Consider the following 7,631-nt stretch of genomic DNA (forward strand, 5'->3'; position numbering starts at 1 on the left):
TTTGGTACAAAACCTCTACAAAACCGTGAAGACCAAATGACGTTTTTTGTATCGCAGGGTCAACCTGGTCTCGGTCGTTGTTATCTAAGGACTTCAGTCGATGGACGCCAACGGAGGACGACGATGAAGTAAATACACATGGTGATGCTTCTCCTAGGATGATGATCGCTGCAGGAGGACTTTTTGTCTATAATCCTCATATCATCAGTCGCCATACCGCGCAAATCGCCTTCCTTAAAACCGAAATAGAGGGGAAGGATGAAGAAATTGAGCGGTTGAAGAAAGAGACAAGAGATCTTCGAAAGGAAAATGAGGAATTAAAAGTAGCTCTGCATTCTAAAAACAAAAAGATAAAGGCTCTGGAAAACAAAATCGACAAGCTGGAAAGTGACAAAGCAGCCCTACAGAAAAAGTTGAGTTCCCTCGAAGTCAAACTAGAGTCAGTGAGACAGCAGGGAGTAGAGTTGAAAGAAGCGAACAAGGCCAATGAAAGTGACAAAGCAGCCCTACAGAAAAAGTTGAGTTCCCTTGAAGTCGAACTAGAGTCAGTGAGACAGCAGGTAGTAGAGTTGAAAGAAGCGAACAAGGCCAATGAAAGTGACAAAGCAGCCCTACAGAAAAAGTTGAGTTCCCTTGAAGTCGAACTAGAGTCAGTGACACGGCAGGTAGTAGAGTTGAAAGAAGCGAACAAGGCCAATGAAAGTGACAAAGCAGCCCTACAGAGAAAGTTGAGTTCCCTTGAAGTCGAACTAGAGTCAGTGAGACAGCAGGAAGTAGAGTTGAAAGAAGCGAACAAGGCCAATGAAGAAAAAAACGCTACGTTGGAGGAGGAGTTAGAAAAGATGTCGAAGAAAGTGGATGAAATGAACAAAACTCTTGATGAAAACGCTCTTGAAAACGATCGTAGAAAGGAGATCAAGAACGTTCAAGAAACAGTTCAGCTCACGGCACTGTCTGGGGGCTTTGATAAAAAGCCTTTAACCCAAAGCTCTGAACAGCAAGCCAGGGTCGAAAAAGCTACCATCAATCTGAGTCAGCTGTGCCGGCGAATTCTAGTCGTGATATACCAGGGCGTTTTCCCACATTGTTACGATGACAAAACAAGTTACAAAGTTAAGCACATAGAGGAAGATATAGACAGAATTTCTGACGATTAACTTAAAGATGATGTGAAGCAGAGATGGGATGAACTCAAGAAGAAGCTGAACTGGAAGAAGGCGCAGCACCAAAGAGCGATGAAATCACTTCAGGATAGTAGGAATCAGACCGCCCATCCAACTCTAACCGAGAAGGTACTCGTCGACTCGGCGGATCTGATGAATAAGGAAGGGAGACTGGCTGGCTGGCACAGCTACGAGTGCGTTAAAGAATTAATAGAAATGTGGAAAACCCTCAAACAACAGTAATTATCATGGAAGGTTTAAATGCCACAGGTCTTTGTTGCTTTATAACAGTTTATGAAGGTGAACATTAGTCAGATACTCACTCCAACAAATCTCTACAAATAGATTTTTATATATAATAATGCTATCACTTTTATCACTTTTTTGTTTCGACTTGTGGCTTTAATTGTGCCAGTCTCTAAAAACAGGAACACCACACATTAAAAATGCCTCGTTCTTTGAACCATGAATTGGAGCAAGAGCCTAGCAAAGGGGAGTACAATGTGTGGTATACGCCTTCCTCTTTGAGCTATGAAGGGAACAACAGAGCTAAGACTAAGAGAAAAGCCCCTACTCGTATGGAACAAGAACGCGCAACATTCGAAACATAGACCACCAAAGTTAACCTGAGTTAACTAATGTGGAGCAGAATAACATAGGCACGTTAAACGTGCATGAGCTATTTTGAATGCTTCAGTGTAACTTTAATGCTTCGGTGTAACCTTACCAAGAGTGATGAATCTACCTCTTTCATCCTAAATGTAGATTGGGTTTTTGTGCGAAATTGCGTATCGCGGTACATAAATACAAACGCGAAACGCTCAGCTGAGTCGATCCTCAAGCTATATATTCACTTTCCTCTGTCTTTCCCTGTTACATCTGGTGCAAGTTAAACAAATCGTTAAAGTGAAATAAATTTCTACTCACCAAACGTTGATTAGAAGGAAAACTCTAAGGTTTCCTCGCAGTTTCTTAAGCCAAAATGTGACTCATCGAATACTGAATAGATACGAAATACCAGGATTTTTATCATTGTGGTAGATGGTTGCATCATCATAATTCACGAGGTTTTCACATGCGAATCTACTCAGTGAAACAGTCTTTAACTCCGACAACTTATTTCTTCATGTTTTAAAAGCTATTGCTTCTCAAAAGACAAGAGCCCTTTTTAAGGCATTGGTTACAAAAGGAAACAGGTCTTCATACGTCCAAGTTACTATTTATCATTGTGAAAAGCCAATCTGCATGAGATGTACAGTCACACAGCTGGCACGTGAAAGTGTTGGACTTTGCCCCCTTTCGTGGTTCGTACATGAGGGAATTCGAGTTATCACACAGTAAACTAGTAAACAGAATTATAAAAATAACTCACGCACACAATTTGCACGTGAAGATGTTGGTCTTTCGCCCTTTTACAATTCGTACGTAAAAAAAAGGCAAATTGTTTACTACAAAATTTTCTCAAACGATTTTAAGAAATCACCTCGGCTTCATTATAACATCTGCAATTAAATAATGTTTCATGCAACGTCAAGGTTGATAACCTAACATTTATTAACATTTGTGAAACAGTCTTTAACTCCGACAATTTATTTCGTCATGTTTTAAAAGCCATTGCTTCTAAAAAGACAAGAGCCTTTTTTTTAAGGCATTGGTCACTAAACGAAACAGGTCTTCATTCGTCCAAGTTATTATTATTATTGTGAAAAGCCAATCTGCATGAGATGTACATTCACACAGCTGGCTCATGAAAGTGTTGGACTTTGCCCCCTTCCGTCGTTCGTAGGTGAGGGAATTCGAGTTATCACACAGTAATCTAGTAAACAGAATTATAAACATAACTCATGCACACAATTTGCATGTGAAGATGTTGGTCTTTGGCCCTTTCACAATTCGTACGTAAAAAAGAGGCAAATTGTTTTACTACAAAATTTTCTCAAACGATTTTAAGAAATCACCTCGGCTTTAATATAACATCTGCAATTAAATTATGTTTCATGCATCGTCAAGGTTGATAGCCTAACATTTATTAACTTCCAAGAAAATTATCAAACTGCCGAAATATACTTCTACTTATATCATGTTACTCCACTCAATATAACAGTATCTAATTATTGTGTCAACTAGCTTCTTCCAATTTTATTCCCTAACGCTACTGTTTCTACTTAAGTTACGCATCTTTACTAAATAGAACGAAAAAGGTCGGTTGAACTTTGTAAGCGAGAGAATAATATTTTTAAAGCTTGTTTACAGGATTAACAATACTCGATACAGCTTTCAAAAAAAATAAGCTGCCTTTTAAACTTCTAAAACCACATTTTATAGGGCGCATACTTTCGAATTAAAGTCTATATCTAAATATCAATTATTGCTTCATTGGAAGAGATTTGAAAATATATGACCTTTTATACTCTACCCAGTTGTAGCAGGTGAAACAGAACTCATACTGACGTGCGTTGTACCGATAGCCGAGTTAGGTCAGAAATGCCTCGAAGCAGCGTCCACACTTAAATATGACCCCTTAAACAGCTGCATCACTGTTCACAGCGTTTGAATCATGGACATATTTTATGTAATGCTTCCAAACACCTGTACCCGTAATAAAAGACGAAAAAATTGTGAAGGATCAAGATGGTGGTCTCAAAGTGCCCTTGTTCGACCTTTACCAATGCCGTGTTTAAATAGATGCCAAGATCTCATTGGTTCCTAAGCATCAACTCATAGTACCTTCAACCTTATTGGCTCTTGCAACAAACATCCCAACATACAAAGCCACAAAGATACATACGCTCACACTACTGACATATGAGCTATTTTTTCAAAATAGCTCAAAAATGACTTCATGTTTGAAATGCTTAGAGGCTGGGGGGAAGGGACAGGCTCTTGTGCAATTTTATGTATTTTCCCACCAATGCACTAGTCTGACTACTGGAGGAATTTTTCCCCTAGCATGATCTATTATAACAAGCACAGGGTTATAATTGGGAAGAATATACGGCAACTTAAAGACGCTTTTGTCTGATGGATCCCAGAGATTCCAACCCTGTCAATTGCGAAAAAGGGAGGTTTGTGGAGAGGCATAGGGAGAACCACTAGGGGGGTCCAGGAGCATGCTCCTCCAGGAAAAATTTTAAGATATGTGCCTCTAAGATGCCATTTGCTGCATTTTGAGATCACAGTCAATGGAGAATAGTGGAGTTTTAACAGGCAGTGGAAGCTAAGGTCTAAGTCCCTATCACATCAGCGCATTACTGCGCCCAAAATTATCGCAAGCTCATGCTCGGAAGCCAAAAAGGTAAAAGTGGCTGAGAAACCTCAGAAAAACGGCAAAGAATTGTGCTAAAAAAGATTGGTTAAACAGAGAAAATAATATCTTTCTTCGGCGAGGAAGAGTTTCAAAAACCCAGAGAATATTCAGTGAAAACGGGAGGTTTCCGGCCAAAAAGGGAGGGTTGGAATCACTGGAATCTCTGAGACCTTTGTTAGCAACCAACCAACGGCTGGGAAATGCTTTACAGAAAACAAAAATTGCACAACTTAAATTTCATGGCAGAAAGTCGAAATATAATATATAAGCAAAGGAATTCAGACTATGAAATCATAAGTGATGATTCATGTGATGATGTAACCTGCAATTAGGGATAATAGGGAGAGGGCATGATCTCAGACTAGTGATGACGTAGTAGTCCTGGATACATCATAACAAATCACAATATGATTTGACAAGTACCCGAAACATCATAATCTTAGTCATCTCTATGATTTCCATAGGATTATTAATATCATCTCTGGAATCATATCTAGATTTACAGTGCTGTTAATCATAGCTATGATTCCAACAGGACTACTTGAATCAACTCTGAAATCATGGACTGGGTCGGGCAAGATGTCGGAGTAGACGTGTGCGATTTTGCTCCGCGCTTGGCAATGTTGTATGGCCGAAACTGTTAAACGAAAATCGAGGAAAAGCTCTTCAGCATCTTCCACAGACGATAATCTTTCCCCAGATGGCAAAAAGTTAAGACACGACGCTTCGCTCTCAGATTCCGAACTGTGTGAATCGGACGAAGTGTTATCTATACTGAATATGGCGGGGGAAGTTATCCCGAAACTTGAACAAGTGTTGGAAAAACTTGAGAATTTGGAACGGTATGTAAAAGCAGTTGATGAAAAAGTTAGTAATTTGCAGGCAAAGGTGGATTGTTTCGAGGCTTTCAAAAACAAAACAGAAAAAAAGATCAAAGAACTGGAAGACGGATTGGATTTTGCGAACACGGAACGCGAGTCTTTCAAGGAGAAATTTGACAAGCTGAAATGCGAAATTAATCAGCTCCGGGACGAGAAACTATACATGGAAGTCTATCAGCGGCGGGAAAATCTTCGTTTTTTCGGAATTAAAGAAGAAGCCGATATGGAGGAGGATGCGAGAGAGGTTTTGGTTGGATTCCTTAAAACAGAGCTTGGTATGGAAAATGCAGACCAAATCGAATTCCAAAGGGTCCATCGTGTTGGAAAGCGTGTTTCTTCCAGTGGTAAACCTCGACAAATAATCGCACGTTTTTTGAAATATCCTCAACGTGAAGAAGTTATGTCCAATGCTAGAAAGCTAAAAGGAAAAAACTTTGGAATTTCGCCGGACCTTCCAAGTGAAATTTTGGAAAGAAGAAAGAAGAAGATGAGCAATTTAAACAAGCGAAAAAGGACGGTAAGACCGCTTTTTTCAGTAGAGCGGAGCCAGATAAATTGTTTATTGACGGTGTTGAGATGTAAGAACATTCGAAAAATCATTTAGGCCGCATATATTTTCTAGTTGTGTTTTTATTATTTTGCCAAGAACTGTGGAGCAAAAACCAGAATGCTATTAATTAAGATCAAGATTGCAAGGTGCCAGTCAGAGGTGGCAATAACAGCTTTGGCTGGCCGCTTTTTTTGTTTCTATTTGTATCTGTAGTGTTTGTTCTTTGTGGCCATTGTTAGTTTTTGTCATTGTTTTTCGTGTTATTTTCGTATTGTATTGTTCTCTAGTTGTTATTGTAATATTTGTCTTGCTTTATTTAGATCTAGGTTTACTTTTTGTTTTACGTTTGATTGCCTTCGTTTGTTATTTTCTTATTGTCCTGTTTTCTTTTGTTATTTGCGTGTTATGCCTGTTGTTCAAAAGAACCGTTTGCGTTGGCTTCTCTCATTTGAAGTTTACAGATTATCTCGTCGGACATGGGGCGCCAAAACATAAACTTTAAACTTTTATCATTAAATGCTCGTGGAATTCGCTCTTTTGATAAAAGGAAGTCTATTTTTAATTGGCTGTTTAAATCTTCTGCCGATATATGTTTCCTTCAGGAAACGTATAGCACCCCAGAAGTGGAGAATGAATGGAAAAAACAGTGGAAAGGCAAAACATTCTTTTCCCATGGAACTAATCATAGTAGAGGCGTTCTTATTCTTGTTAAAGATCAGCTAGATTTCAGACTGCAATCCTTAAAGGTTGACTCGCAAGGTCGATACGTTCTCCTAGAGGCTCTTATTCAGGATTCTCCATTTGCACTTCTAAACATCTATGCACCAAATAAATGTGCCGAGCAGTGCGATTTTTTCAACAAAATTTCAGAGGAGCTTAAAAGCTCGCTCACACTTGCGGATTCTTCTTTTGTTATCGGTGGAGACTTTAATGTGATTTTTGACCAAGATCTTGATGGAAGTGGGGGTATTAAGAAAACGAAGGAATCAGTCAAAATTCTTGAGGATATTTGTTTGGAGCAGGATTTGATAGATATATGGCGTGTTAGAAATCCGACGGAGAAACGCTTTACGTGGAGACAGAAGACCCCAATTATTCAGAGACGTTTGGACTATTGGTTGGTAAATGATTCTTTGCAGGACGACATTGTTTCAGTTGACATAATACCATCTATTAAATCAGATCACTCTGCAATTACATTGTCGATTAACGGTATAGATGACAGTAAACGCGGTCCAAGCTTTTGGAAGTTTAATTGTTCTTTAGTGAATGATACTAATTATTGCGATCTCCTTGACACAAACATCAAAAGTTGGCTCGAAGAATTTAAGGATGTTGTTGATAGGCGTGTCTTATGGGACTTGCTAAAATACAAAATTCGACAGCTCACTATAAGTTATAGCAAAACAAAAGCTCGGAACCGGAGAGCTAAACTTAATGAACTGGAAGAAAAATTACAGAACTGTACCAAAAAGTGTGACAATGATCCATCGAGACAAAATGTTGAAGATTTAGAATGCTTACAGGCAGAATACGACCAACTGTATGATTACATTACTCAAGGAGCTATTGTTCGTTCCCGTGCAACGTGGTACGAAAAAGGTGAAAAGAACAACAAATATTTTTTGAATTTGGAAAAATCAAATAAAAATAAAAGTTGCTTGCGGAAAATTTTAAAAAGCGACGGAACAATAGCAGTTGATCCTAATACAATTATGAGTGAATTAGAT

The 7,631-nt window shown here is 38.8% G+C and overlaps 1 pseudogene; it reads left to right on the forward strand.

Moving 5' to 3' along the window:
- Positions 1-5,097: 5,097 nt before the first annotated feature.
- Positions 5,098-5,933, forward strand: LOC140929795 (uncharacterized; annotated as a pseudogene).
- The last annotated feature ends 1,698 nt before the right edge of the window (positions 5,934-7,631 follow it).

Source organism: Porites lutea, chromosome 1 (genome assembly GCF_958299795.1).
Source record: "Porites lutea chromosome 1, jaPorLute2.1, whole genome shotgun sequence".
Lineage (NCBI taxonomy): Eukaryota > Metazoa > Cnidaria > Anthozoa > Scleractinia > Poritidae > Porites > Porites lutea.